The sequence below is a fragment of the Cyprinus carpio genome, unplaced genomic scaffold (genome assembly GCF_018340385.1).
Source record: "Cyprinus carpio isolate SPL01 unplaced genomic scaffold, ASM1834038v1 S000006678, whole genome shotgun sequence".
NCBI lineage: Eukaryota > Metazoa > Chordata > Actinopteri > Cypriniformes > Cyprinidae > Cyprinus > Cyprinus carpio.
Genome location: NW_024879296.1, coordinates 443342 through 456289, shown reverse-complemented (window position 1 = coordinate 456289; position 12948 = coordinate 443342). Strand labels below are relative to the sequence as shown.

Genomic DNA, 12948 nt, shown 5'->3' with positions numbered 1-12948 from the left:
GAAATCTGTGTGTTTCGCGTCTGCACTGATTAGCTTGTGGGGCGTCTCCGTTAATTGTCATCAGAAGCAGCTGTCACTCATTACCCTCTCCCTATATATATGGCTTGTCTCACGTCTTGTGTTTGTGAGAGCGTTGTTTCATTTTTGGTAACTGTTCTTTGCTTCTGTGTTGTTCTGCGTTGGATGTCTGTGTCTTCCCCCGGAATCTCATCCACTCATCGCACCTTCACAAGCATCACCACTTACCTTCGGCTCGATTCCCCGCAGTTCCTGTGCCATCCTCTCCTGCTGCCAACTCACCATCACCATCTGGATTACTCACCGTCTCCCACCGTCTTGGATTGTCGTCTTCCCAGCGTTGTTTGTATTTTTGTTTGTTTTGTTTGGTTTTTATTAAACTGTTTCATACTGGCACTTGTTTCCAGCTTCTCCTTCACCCAGTCATCACAGAACGCTCTCACCCTTAAAAATGAAGCAGCGAGCACCACCTCTTTAACGGACTTTATTCACCACAGCGTCAACCGTATGGATCAGCAGCAGGAGAGCATCACGAACACCGGACGCGCTATCCAAGCGCTGGTGGCACAGGTGTCCGAGCTCACCCAGCAGATCCACCAGCTCACCTCTCCCACTGTGCCCCATCGCACCGCCTGCACCGCCCGTACCCCGGGAAATTCCCCAGGATCACTTCCGGCCAGAGCCGCGACTCCCCGACGCCAGAGAACTACTCCGGTGAGCCAACTTTCTGCAGAACTTTCCTTAATAAGTGTTCCATGCACTTTGCCTTACAGCCCCGCACCTTCGCCACCGAGGAATCAAAGGTTGCGTTCACGCTGACTCGACTTTCCGGCAATGCCGCCTTATGGGGGACGGCGGTGTGGGAGAACCAACATCCGTGTTGCGCCTCGTTCCACACCCTCTCGGAGGAGATGAGGAGGGGTCTTCGATCGAGCCGCGGTCGGCAGGGAAGCCGGCCACCAGCTCTCAGACCTACATCAAGGGACCTCCTCTGTCACGGATTACTCCATCCAGTTCCGCACCCTGGCGGCCGCGTGCCAGTGGAACGAGGCGGCGCAGTGGGATCGATTCATGCATGGGCTGGCCGACCGTGTTCAAAAGGAGATATACCTCCTCGAGCTGCCCCCCACACTCAATGGTCTCATCGACCTAGCCCTGCGAGTTGATGCCCGGATTAATCGTCTGGGTCGACACACCAGTCCTACACGCCATCCCATCTCTCCGGGGAGGGGCCGCTCGAGTCGAGAGAAACGCGGTCGGTCCCGTCGACGACCACGAACCCATGCAGGTGGGTAGAGCTCGGCTGTCCCGGTAGGAGAGAGAGCAGCGGAGGTCCCAAGGACTATGCTTGTGCTGTGGAGGCTCAGGACATACCATCTATTCCTGCCCGGTAAAAGAGCCAGCCCGGTAGTAAGGATGAGGCTACTATCGGGTGGGATCTCCGCTGGGAAGTCCTCAACAACATCCTTGACTCTCCTTCCGGTGAAATTGCGGTGGGGGAATCAAACACATGACTGTCACGCCCTTCTGGACTCCAGAGCCGAAGGTAATTTCATCGATTCACTCCTTGCACGTCACCTGAACATTCCTGTCCGGCCTGTGTCTCTTCCCCTCCAGGTCAACGCACTCAACGGCCAGGAAACTGCCTCACGTCACCCATTACACTGAACCCATCACTCTGCTCACTTCAGGCAATCATTGTGAAACCATATCCTTTTTCCTCATGGACTCCCCTGTAGCTCCCATTGTCTTAGGTCACCCCTGGTTAATGAAACAATCCACGAGTGGATTGGGGTTCCAACACTGTCACATTGTGGAGTGAAAAGTTGACATGAGTCTTGTCTGGTTTCTGCTTGTCCTGTTGTCCCTGTCTCTGTTTTGCAGAGAGAGAACATGGTATTATCAAACGTTAGATACGGATCGCAGAGGAATGTTATTGGTAGAAAGCCACACTTTTTGACCCACGACGTAAACGGGAGGCTTTGACCGGTGGCGTTCGGCCGTGGCCTTAGTGCGCTCCCTCATCCGGAGCAGAGTCTCGCGGGCTCTGGTCCAGGTGCGGTGGTTCCTCTGGACAAACGTTGAGCGGAGGGGGACCGCGACTTCAGATTCCAGACTGGGAAAAAACTGGTGGCTGGTAACCTAAACTGCATTGGAATGGAGAAAGGCCCCCTGGTAACGAATTGTGAGCGTACTCCACCATAGAGAGTTGTTGACTCCAGGAAGACGGATTCTTGGAGACCAAACATCGCAACGTCCTCTCTAAATCTTGGTTGGCTCGCTCAGACTGTCCGTTACTCTGGGGATGATAACCCGAAGACAAGCTAACTGACGCTCTAGCAATTTACAAAAACTCTTTCCAAAATTTGGATATAAATTGAGATCCCCTGTCAGAAACCACGTCTACCGGGAGGCCATGAAGCCGAAAGATGTGATCTAGGACAGTGACCGCTGTCTCCTTGGTTGTCGGTAATTTGGGCAAGGGAATGAAATGTGCCGCCTTCGAGAACCGGTCCACTACGGTCAAAACGACCGTCATGCCATTAGAGGGCGGGAGGGCGGTAACAAAATCTAGAGCGATGTGGGACCAGGGTCTCGAAGGGACAGACAGCGGTTGAAGGAGCCCATCAGGAGGTCGGTTAGCTGACTTACCACTGGTGCAAACTGAGCAAGCCAAAACAAAATCGCGGACGTCACGAGCCATAAGTGGCCACCAGAATCATTGTTTAACCAACCCATTAGTTCGACTTTTCCCTGGATGACAAGCAATGTTAGAGCAGTGACCCCACTGAATGACTTCGGACCTTAAACTCCTCCGGCACAAATAAATGGTTCGGTGGACAACCGGGCGGAGGCGTTACCCCTTCTAAGGCCGTCTTGACCTACGACTCGACCTCCCATACGAGTGCTGAGACCACTACTCTCTCAGGTAAAATACAATCGGGAGTCACCGGGCGGGCGGAGGGATCAAAAAGACGTGATAAAGAATCGGGTTTGACATTTTTGGAACCCGGGGGGTACGATAAGGTAAAATCAAAGCGACCGAAAAAAAGTGCCCACCGAGCCTGCCTGGAATTGAGTCTTTTGGCAGTTGTAATGTATTCTAAGTTCTTATGATCAGTCCAAACCATGAAAGGTACCCCTGAGCCTTCCAGCCAGTGACGCCACTCCTCTAAAGCTAATTTGACGGCCAACAACTCTCTGTTACCAATGTCATAATTGCATTCAGCAGGAGATAAACGATGGGAAAAAAACGTGCAAGGATGTACCTTATCGTCCGAGGCAGCACGTTGGGACAACACTGCTCCTACCCCCACCTCTGATGCGTCGACCTCCACCACGAACTGCCGTGTGGGGGTCAGGGGCCACAAGAATGGGAGCCGAAACGAAGCGGCTCTTGAGGTTAGTGACCAAATTCTGGCTTGGTATGTTACCGAAGGCCAAAAATTTAGAAACAAATTCTTCATATCGAAAACTGCTTGTCGTGATCGTTTATATGTTACGACAAAATTATATGGCAACTACTGCAGAGAACGAGCAAACATAAAAGAACTAAAAAACAACGCAATCAGATGAGCTAAAAAAGCTTAGAGCACAGGTTGAGGAAAAACAAACTTGGGCAAGACAGGGCGATGCGATGGAAACACAAATTAAACAGCTTGAAAATAAACTGCAGTTAGATTAAAAAATACACATCTGCTCTCAAGGAGTGCTGCGGGTCTGCAGGGTTTCCCATAGCTGCGGTTAAAATAGCAGCAATCAATTCCAGAATTGGAGGCAAGATAAACAGTGATAGTGATGAAGATGATGTTGCAGCCATAGCGAGCAACGTTAAGGATCATCTGTCCCTGACAGAGGTTCGTAGACAAACTCCAAGGACAAAAACTATTCCAGTGGTGCACGATCTTTCTCCAGAACCTGCAAGTGATATGTATTATCGCCCAAATAGACCCAAAGAGAGACAGCGCAGTCCAATAAGGACTCAAATTAAATCTGTTGCGGTTCTCAAAAAGACAGTAAAAGTTGTATTACTTAAGACAATGACTAACACAGACGATGAAGTCACTACCATTAGCCGTCCTTTAACTTGCGAAGAATGTACTAAACACAAAGAAGTTGTGGGAATGATGCCAAGAATAGGCCCTTTCCAACCCTACTGGGACAACTTAATGTTACAGGCATCAGTGTACAATTTAGAGGTCAGAGATGTTTGGCAAATAGCTCTCCTCACTATTACTGAGGAACTAAAACCAAAAATGTCTCCTGAGTTGAAATCTGGAGAAATTATAATTAAGCAAGAAGGTGAGAATGAAAATGATGTGTATGACAGATTGAGGCAGACTCTATTAGAGTTAAGGGAACCAACACACACTGAGTGGAACAGAATTTTAGAAATAAAACAAACCAACAAAGAGCCATTTGAAATTTATGCGGAACGCTTATGGGTGATGTACAAATAGCACTCAGGTTTAGAAGATGCACAGCATGATCAGGAAGTTTTACTTCAACTCCTGAAAAATAACGCAGGGCCTCATATACTACAGGCATTAGTTCACGGAGGTCAGACTTTGCTACCCTACTAGCAAAATATAACAATCCCCAATGGGGATGCATGGCCTCCGTAGCTGTAGGAAGTGTTATCAAAAGCGGCAATCAAATCAAAATAAAAGCTAACCTTGGAGGCCAGTTAGTTAATATCCTCATGGACACCGGTGCCGCTTGCTCCTGCACAAACATACCGCTACCCCTAAGCGCACGAACGATTCAGATCAAAGGCATAGGCGATGGTTTAATGATAGCAACTCAAATGCAGCGAGTCAAGCTCGATTTGGGCATGGTAGTGTTGAATGAGCCATTCTGGTATTTACCAGATAACAGTGAAGGAACTGTGTTGGGTATGGACATAATGCGAAAACATGGCTTTGTAATTCATTGTTTTGAAAAACAAATTGAAGTGCAAACTAACAAAGCAGTCAAAAAAAGCCATGCCTCAGAACCATGCTAACATTATGCCCATTCATATCCAGTACGGATCCGATTCAACTTCTCGTCAACAAACACAGCAATGTTTGGGCTAATCATGAACATGATTGTGGCCTCAATAACTTTGAAGTATGCATCAAGGGAGAGCCCCCTCCCCCACAAAAACAATATCGCATCAAGCCAGAGGCAGAAGTTGAGGTTCATGATATAGTAAAACAGCTTGAGGCCAGAGGTATAGTTTGGTGCTGCAGTTCAACTACAAACTCCCCGTGCTTGCCAGTACCAAACCCTAATGGTAGATGGCATCTTTGTATTGATTATCAGCGTCTCAACAAAGTTTTGCCTAAGGCAACACCTGTAGTGGCAAATCCGGCTACAATCTTATAACAAGTTTTAACCAATGCTTCATGGTTCACAGTGCTTGACATCAAAAATGGCTTTTGGTCTATTAAAGTCAAACGAGAAAACCAATGGAAATGAGCATTTACTGTAAATCAAATGCAATACACATGGGAAAGAATGCCACAAGGCCTTCACAAAAGCCCAGCAATTTTTAACCAAGCTGTGGCAGATGTGCTCAGTCCCTTACTAGGGACTGGCCAAGTAATTCACTATGACATTTTTCTATTGTCTCAGACTCGTTGGTGTTTGCACTCGGACTTCTCTCGGACTTGGTCATTGGACTCACCAAATGTTCTTGTTGGTCTCGACTGAGTCCAGCAAAATGTATTTTTCTCCTTCAAAACAAAACCATATTTGCATTTCACGCCTAAAAACGTGTGGAAAACGCCAGGCGCGCCGCTTTCTCCTTTTTTCCAAAGCACTCTGTAGCCTGCGCTCTATGCTTGCGCTCCTGTGGCGTCTGCCATTGCTAGGCAACCATGACCTACTCTTTATGAAGACGCAGAAGTTTCAGCAAAGAATAAATGGATTTTCAGCACTAAAAATCCCTTGCAGTAGCTCTGCTAATAAATTCATTTAAAAAATCCTTGTACAGCTTTGATCAGCTGTTTCTCCATCTTGGCTTAGCTTTTAATTTTGTTACGGGAAAGATGATTTCGTTGATTCTTGTCACATGACCAGCGATGCACTTGCTGCGTTCTGAAAAGTTTAGATGTTTCTAATTTTATTTTCTACCTGTTTTGACCACAGACATAATGTCAGCAAAACAGCAGCAATATAAAGTAAATAAAATGTAAATAAAGTACATACAAAATAATTTGACCCTACAGCTCCAAACCTCGGCCCTGGAGGGCCAGAGTCCTGCAGAGTTTAGGTCCTCCAGGGTCTAGTTACAGAGTTGTTACTTTGCACATGCTTTTTGATCATTACAAATAATAGTGTAAAATTATTTTCTTAGAATAGGAGATACGCTGTCTCTCGCATCACATACATTATCAGTAGTGAAGTAAGTGGTCTTGAAGAGGATCCTTTTTTTCTCTCATTTGGACTTGGATTTGTCTTGGACTCGACAAAGCTGTACTTGACTACAGCTCTAGTATTAGAGACAGCAAACTATTTACGAGATTTCATCCCTGATTTTGCAAATATTGCCGCACCATTGTTTTCGCTTTTAAAAGGCAAAACAAAGCCAAGCGATGTCCATGAATGGACTGATGAGCACGAACATGCTTTCACTGATTTGAAACAACGATTGTGTGCCGCACCCGCCCTGGGTTTGCCCAACCCATCAAACATTTTCCACATTCAAGTAGATGCACATGAAATCACATTAAGTGGCGTCTTAGCCCAGGAACATGGGGGAAAACTGCATCCAACCGCTTATTACAGCCGGAAAAATCTCTGGTTGAACGAGGAATTGACCCATGTACACAGCAGGGGCTTGCGGTGCATTGGATGTTAAAAATAACAGAACCCATTGTCGGTTTTCAACCTGTTGTTCTACACACAATGCACACAGCTGTACAAATGCTGCTGCAGAGCCGAATCAAAGAAGTTTCCTCTTAAACATTAGTGAGATGTCTAGCAGACATTCAATTGTGCAAAATTACAATAAAGAACACACAAATTTTGCCACATCTGCTCGGGGATGTTGAGGGACACCCACACACATGCCAGCCTGAACAAGAGGCACAAAGCCTTGTACATGACCAGCCATTAACAGGCCAATGCAGGTGAATATTGATGGCTCTCAATTCTGCCAAAATGGTAAATTTTAAACTGGCTGTGCAGTTTGGGCCCCTCATCTTCATGATACAGACAACGGTTGTTGTTTAAATTTCCATCTAACACATCCGCACAAGAAGCTGAACTCGCTGCAGTGCTAGAAGTGATCAGAGCACGTCCTGAATTACTTTGCATGTATACAGATAGTTGTTATGCATTTGGTGTAGTAACTGATTTCATGGCCTTAGTGGCAATTGCAAAAATTTCTCACATCTGCCGGAACACCTATAAAGCATTTCAACACTATAACTGCAATTTGGCAAGCTATACAAGCACGAGAAACCCCCATTTCCATTGTAAAAGTGTGTGCACACGTCAACAAAAAATCCAGATGTGCACGAGAAAAACAATATAATATTGCTGACCAATTGGCTAAGCTAGCAGCAATAACAGGCGATCGAAGGGAAAACGAGACACCCCTCTGTTTCTGTAGCAAGTACGGCCCAAGCCACACCTATTGACCTCAAAACAATATCAACAAGATCTGTGGGTCTCTGATAAAGAACTTGTACCACACTTGAAACATGATCAAATGGTAAACATAATTGAAGGCATAATAATCCGAGATGGAAAATTTGTTGTACCAGAAGCCCTCCAAAAACCAATAATCAAATTGTATCATGAATATGGGCATGTATCAGCAACAAAAACAGCACAATTGATACAAAAACAATTTTGGTGGCAAGGAATGACAGCTGACATCGAAAGATGGTGCAACGCCTGTCTGGTCTGTGCCACAATTAACCAAGGGAAACTAGGCCGAACAAATCTGTGCAGGCCAGAACCACCTAAAGAACCCTTGGAGTCCCTGCAATTGGATTTCATTGGCCCGCTACCCAGTGCTAAGGGGGGGGGGGGTATCGCTATTGCCTTGTGATTATTGACAAATTCTCAAAATAGGTTGAAGCTATTCCCACTCGCAATAACACAGCAAACAACTGTGATGGCGAACCAAATCATCCCTCTTTAGGGAGCACCAATTCAAATCGAATCTGATCAGGGGACTCATTTTATTGGACAAGTTATGAAAAATATGTGCAAAATGTTGAACATCAAGCAAAAATTTCACATTTCATACAGACCACAGAGTTCTGGGATGGTTGAACGTGCAAACCGGACAATCAAAGAAAATATCTCTAAGCAGATAGCCCAACACCAAAATAAATGGATTGATGTCTTGATTGTTTATCAATTTTCACTGGCTACCAATAGCTGCTCGCATAAAATTCAAGGCATTGATGTTTGCATACAAAACCACCACTGGCTCTGCACCCCGTTACCTAAATTCATTACTTCAGACTTATGTGCCCTCTAGAAGCTTGCATTCTGCAAGTGAACATCGCTTTATTGTTCATCCCAAAGAAGCACAAAGTCACTTTTACCGGACTTTTAAATTAAATGTTCCCTCCTGGTGGAATGACCTGCCCAACTCATCCGAGCAGCTGAGTCCTTAGCCATCTTCAAGAATCGGCTTAAAAAACACATCTCTTCCATCTTTATTTGACCCTCTAACTTTTGCACTCACTATTCTTATTCTATTTAAAAAAAAAAAAAAAAAAAAAAAAAATACTAACTACCTAACCTTTCTAATCTTTTTGTATCCTATCAATTTTCTTTTCATTTATTATACAATTATAAAATAAGACCTCTAACACTAACTTGCTCTATTCTTTTTCTATTCTATCTGTTTTCTTTTTTTTATATATTATTTAAAATCCCTTGCTACGTATACTGCGTTTAGGCTAACTGAGACTTGTTATAGCACTTATATATCATTGCTCTTTCGTTGTTTTTGATTGCTTCCATTGTCCTCATTTGTAAGTTGCTTTGGATAAAAGCGTCTGCTAAATGACTTAATGTAAATGTAAATGTCCTACCCACCGTTCTGACTGTGCTGCGAGCAACCCCATCAAAAGCCACAGATGTTAACCCATATGAGCTTATGACTGGAAGGGTAATGAAGTTACCTATTGATCCAGAAACTTCCCCAGCAGACCTTCAATCAACTGCAAGAAAGATTGAAGGTGTTGTACGCTCAGGCTGATCTGAAACAGCAACAGTCAAACCTGACAAATGATGCACAATTTAACCCAATCTTTGAAACAAAATTTTCAGAAGGAGACATTCGGATGGTATGCATTTTCATAAAACAAAATGCATTTTCCCCTCGATGGCACAGACCCTATGAAATTAAAGCTGTTTGTAAACAGCTGTGTGGCCATAACCATCAGAGGAAAATTAAGATGGTACCACATGTCTCAGTGTAAACTATTTAAAGGGCATGCATTGAATTAATTAAGATGTTTTCTTTTATAGGGCAGTCACTGCAATTCCATGGAGACCAGATGCCAGGGCAGTATCTGGACCCACCTGCATTGAATTGGGACAAAGAGTCACACTCACACAGACCCTAGGATGCGGGAGATGGGTATGAAAGTATACCAAGGGGCCATCCACACTTTACATGCCAATCACATACAAAGAAATAGTCACATGGCCCCCCGGAACCAAATTGTGTAACAAAAATCTGCTGTAAAACAGGTTCTACCCATCTCCCAGATCAAAACATTACAGGTTATACACTTGCACCACAATTTTACCATAACATCACCGCCTGGTATCAACTCAAAGAATACCCAGGTTCAAAAATTGGTATTATGCACACACTATATGAAATTAACAATAATAGTGAAGATCCAAAAAAAAGTTACTCCATTAAGGGATCTAGAACCAACAACATATAGGTGCACACACACTACAACACATAACAATACACATTTGAAGTTTACTGAACTTCTTTTCAATCTAACAAATCTTCATCTAAGAACGATTTAAAAAACTTCTGTGTTTGAACTGGATGAAAAGAAGGAACCTACTGTGTGGGAAAATGTGAAACAAATATGAATAATTTACTACTCCTCATAATTGTATATGGAACTTATATCATTGCTTTAATTTAAACCACCTGTGGATATAGGAAACCCACACAGTGTCCAAATTATATCCCACTCCTCCAGGTGCCTAATCAAGAGAAATGTAAATAAGACTTTGCTTCATGATGTCAACCTTGTAATAACACATGTGAGATATAAACATCTCTACTGTCTTTTCTGCATATGTGAAAACATTGTAACTTGAATGATAAAAACCTATACATGGCTACAGTCACACATCAATGATTAATTTTCTGATTACAAAAGCAGAATTGCTGTCCAAATTCCTCCTGCTCGCACTAAAAGTGACCTGTTTGGAACTATAGCAGGCCTTTTTGGTTCAGTTAATTCTATATCCAACACTTACAAAATAACTGGTCAATCTCAATTTTCAATGTGGTTGGCAAACCAGGTGGCCACTGGTTTTCAACACATCACCAATAGCAATGAAAATATTATCAAAGCGGTCAGATCTGAAGCGCAGGTGCTTCTAACGACCAGTCAGACACTTTTCAATCAGACCCATACCATCGAGCATGACTTGGGCTGTAGATTGTATGCACAAGATTTGTTTACTGCGACAAGACAAGAAATTTTAGATCTTCATCTCCACAAGACACTTAAACATGTTTTAAATGATCTTATTGAAATCTTAGATTTGCATAGATGGCTTACATCAGAGAAAATGAAGAACATTAATTATTCTGAGCTGTTATCGACAATAATGATGTATACTGGAAATGAATGTACTGGCTGTATTGGGTTTTTTGCCACTTTTCCTCTAATTCACCCAGATAAAGTTTACTTAAATTCCACTACCATACACTCTATTGGCGTAGTAGTGAAGGATCAGATCATTAAATGGGACCAACTTATGGGGTATTTGACATTGAAGGGCACTGAAACAAAAGATCACAAGTGGAAGCAAATCTGGCAAAAAAGACTGCAGAAATCCTATCCAACTCCTCAACCCGCTCAGCTTTTGTATGCTTACATCTGGTGGGATTGGATGTTCCGTGGATGCGCCATCGCCAGTGTGTTCATTTTCTTATTCACTCTCGGTCAGTGCTACTACTTCAGATGTCTTCTCCATCTTCTTCAATGAACGTGGCCATCGCACTCAGCCTATTGCAGATACCAGCCCTACAAGAACTGTAGCCATAAGCAAAACTGCAAGAAATCCATAAATAATGGACCCTCAGGGACTGCTCTGAATCTGCTCCAAAGGGCCAGGGGCAGAACTGTAAGGATGGATTTTAACAAAACTAAATTTAAGATTCATATCCGGTAATAAAACAATAAAATTCACTAATCTGAAGAGAAGATCTACGGGAAAGAGCACAGGATAACAACTGGCCCAATCACACCTCCTTCCCCCATGCTGAGTTCCTACTCCCCACATCCTCTCCTTCTCCTCAAGTCTCAAACAGTCATGAATATGTCACAAATCTGTTGTTTCAAGCTGCTTTATGTGTGGTCTATATAAATATGTCAGGTGCGACTGGTAAGGGGGTTTTACTTTTGCATCAACAGAACAGTCAAGAATAAAGAAAACAACTATGTCTTCTGATGTGGGAGAATGCCCCAATAAAGATCTTTGATAACCATTTGCTTTCATCCCTAAATTTGTGTATGACCTTTTTGGGACACGAGAAAAGGTCCAACAAAAGTTGCTGTGTATCTCTATTGCCAGGTATGCTGACTTCTTGAAACTATTTTTGAATACTATTGTTTTTGAACTATTTTGTATTTTATGCTGATCAGTTGTGTACTATGTAGTCTTTTTAATTCCTTTAATTAATTGATGTTTAATCCTCCCTGGCAAACAATAAATGTTATTCGTGATTTTTTTCTGCATTTTTCTTAAATCATTATTTTTAGTAGATTAAAGTGGAGTTTGGTATTACCGCAAAACTGTGTTCAGGATAGATCATACAGAAGACTCAATGAATGGAGCATGGGGTGCATCATTTGAGACCTTTTTGATTTCTGACTATCACTGCCTTAGTAAGTTGCAGTTTCCATGAATATGCAAAAACTATGCTTTTTGTTATGAGCAAGCAGAGTTGCGGGCCGACTGTAAGGTAGATATTCACCTGCATCCTATGTCTAAGATCGGAACTGACGAGTTTGTGTCCGTGAGACTGCGACCAGCCGGCTTTAAGTTCTCTAAGTGATACTGAGTCCCTAAAAACAAACAATATTGAAAATATCATGGGAATACATAGAATAAGATCGAAGATCTAATTAAATCACAAAGCTAAATCTCATGATCAGTTTTACAGTAGGTGGACATCCACAACGTTGTTTCTACGCGCGCTTCATGAACCGCCTTTTTGCTTTTGACCGCTGAGTGGCGCTTTAATCACCAAGTTTTCGAAAAGAGCGCGAAATCAAAGCACACTGTTCGCAAATAGACGTCAGCTTGCCTCACCGAAGTGTTTGTAAGTATATTTGACTGCAGTTGGGGGAAAATGAAAGAAAACAATATTTAATATTCACAGATGAAAGTTTAGTCCTTATGAAATAGTGTGCGTTTCTTAGAACGAACTCAAGCAGGATAAATGTCAAGCCTATGAGCCTGTGCTTATATTTTCTCTACACCATAATTTAGATTAGACACATTAAATAGTGTGCAGTATTATTTATATAATATGAATTAGTGTGTATAGTATTTAAAAAGGCAAAATGTGGTTTACTTGCATCGGAGGCATTAATAAAAGTGGTAGCCTATTGTGAGCTAGCTTGCGTGTTTTATATAAATTATTTTCTTTATTTTAGTACAACGTAATGCCCTGTATAATTTTCGCTCCCATTATTTAGGCCT

The 12948-nt window shown here is 43.0% G+C and overlaps 1 pseudogene; it reads left to right on the top strand.

Annotated features, from left to right (window-relative positions):
- Positions 1-525: 525 nt before the first annotated feature.
- Positions 526-12298, top strand: LOC109047578 (annotated as a pseudogene).
- Positions 12299-12948: the final 650 nt, after the last annotated feature.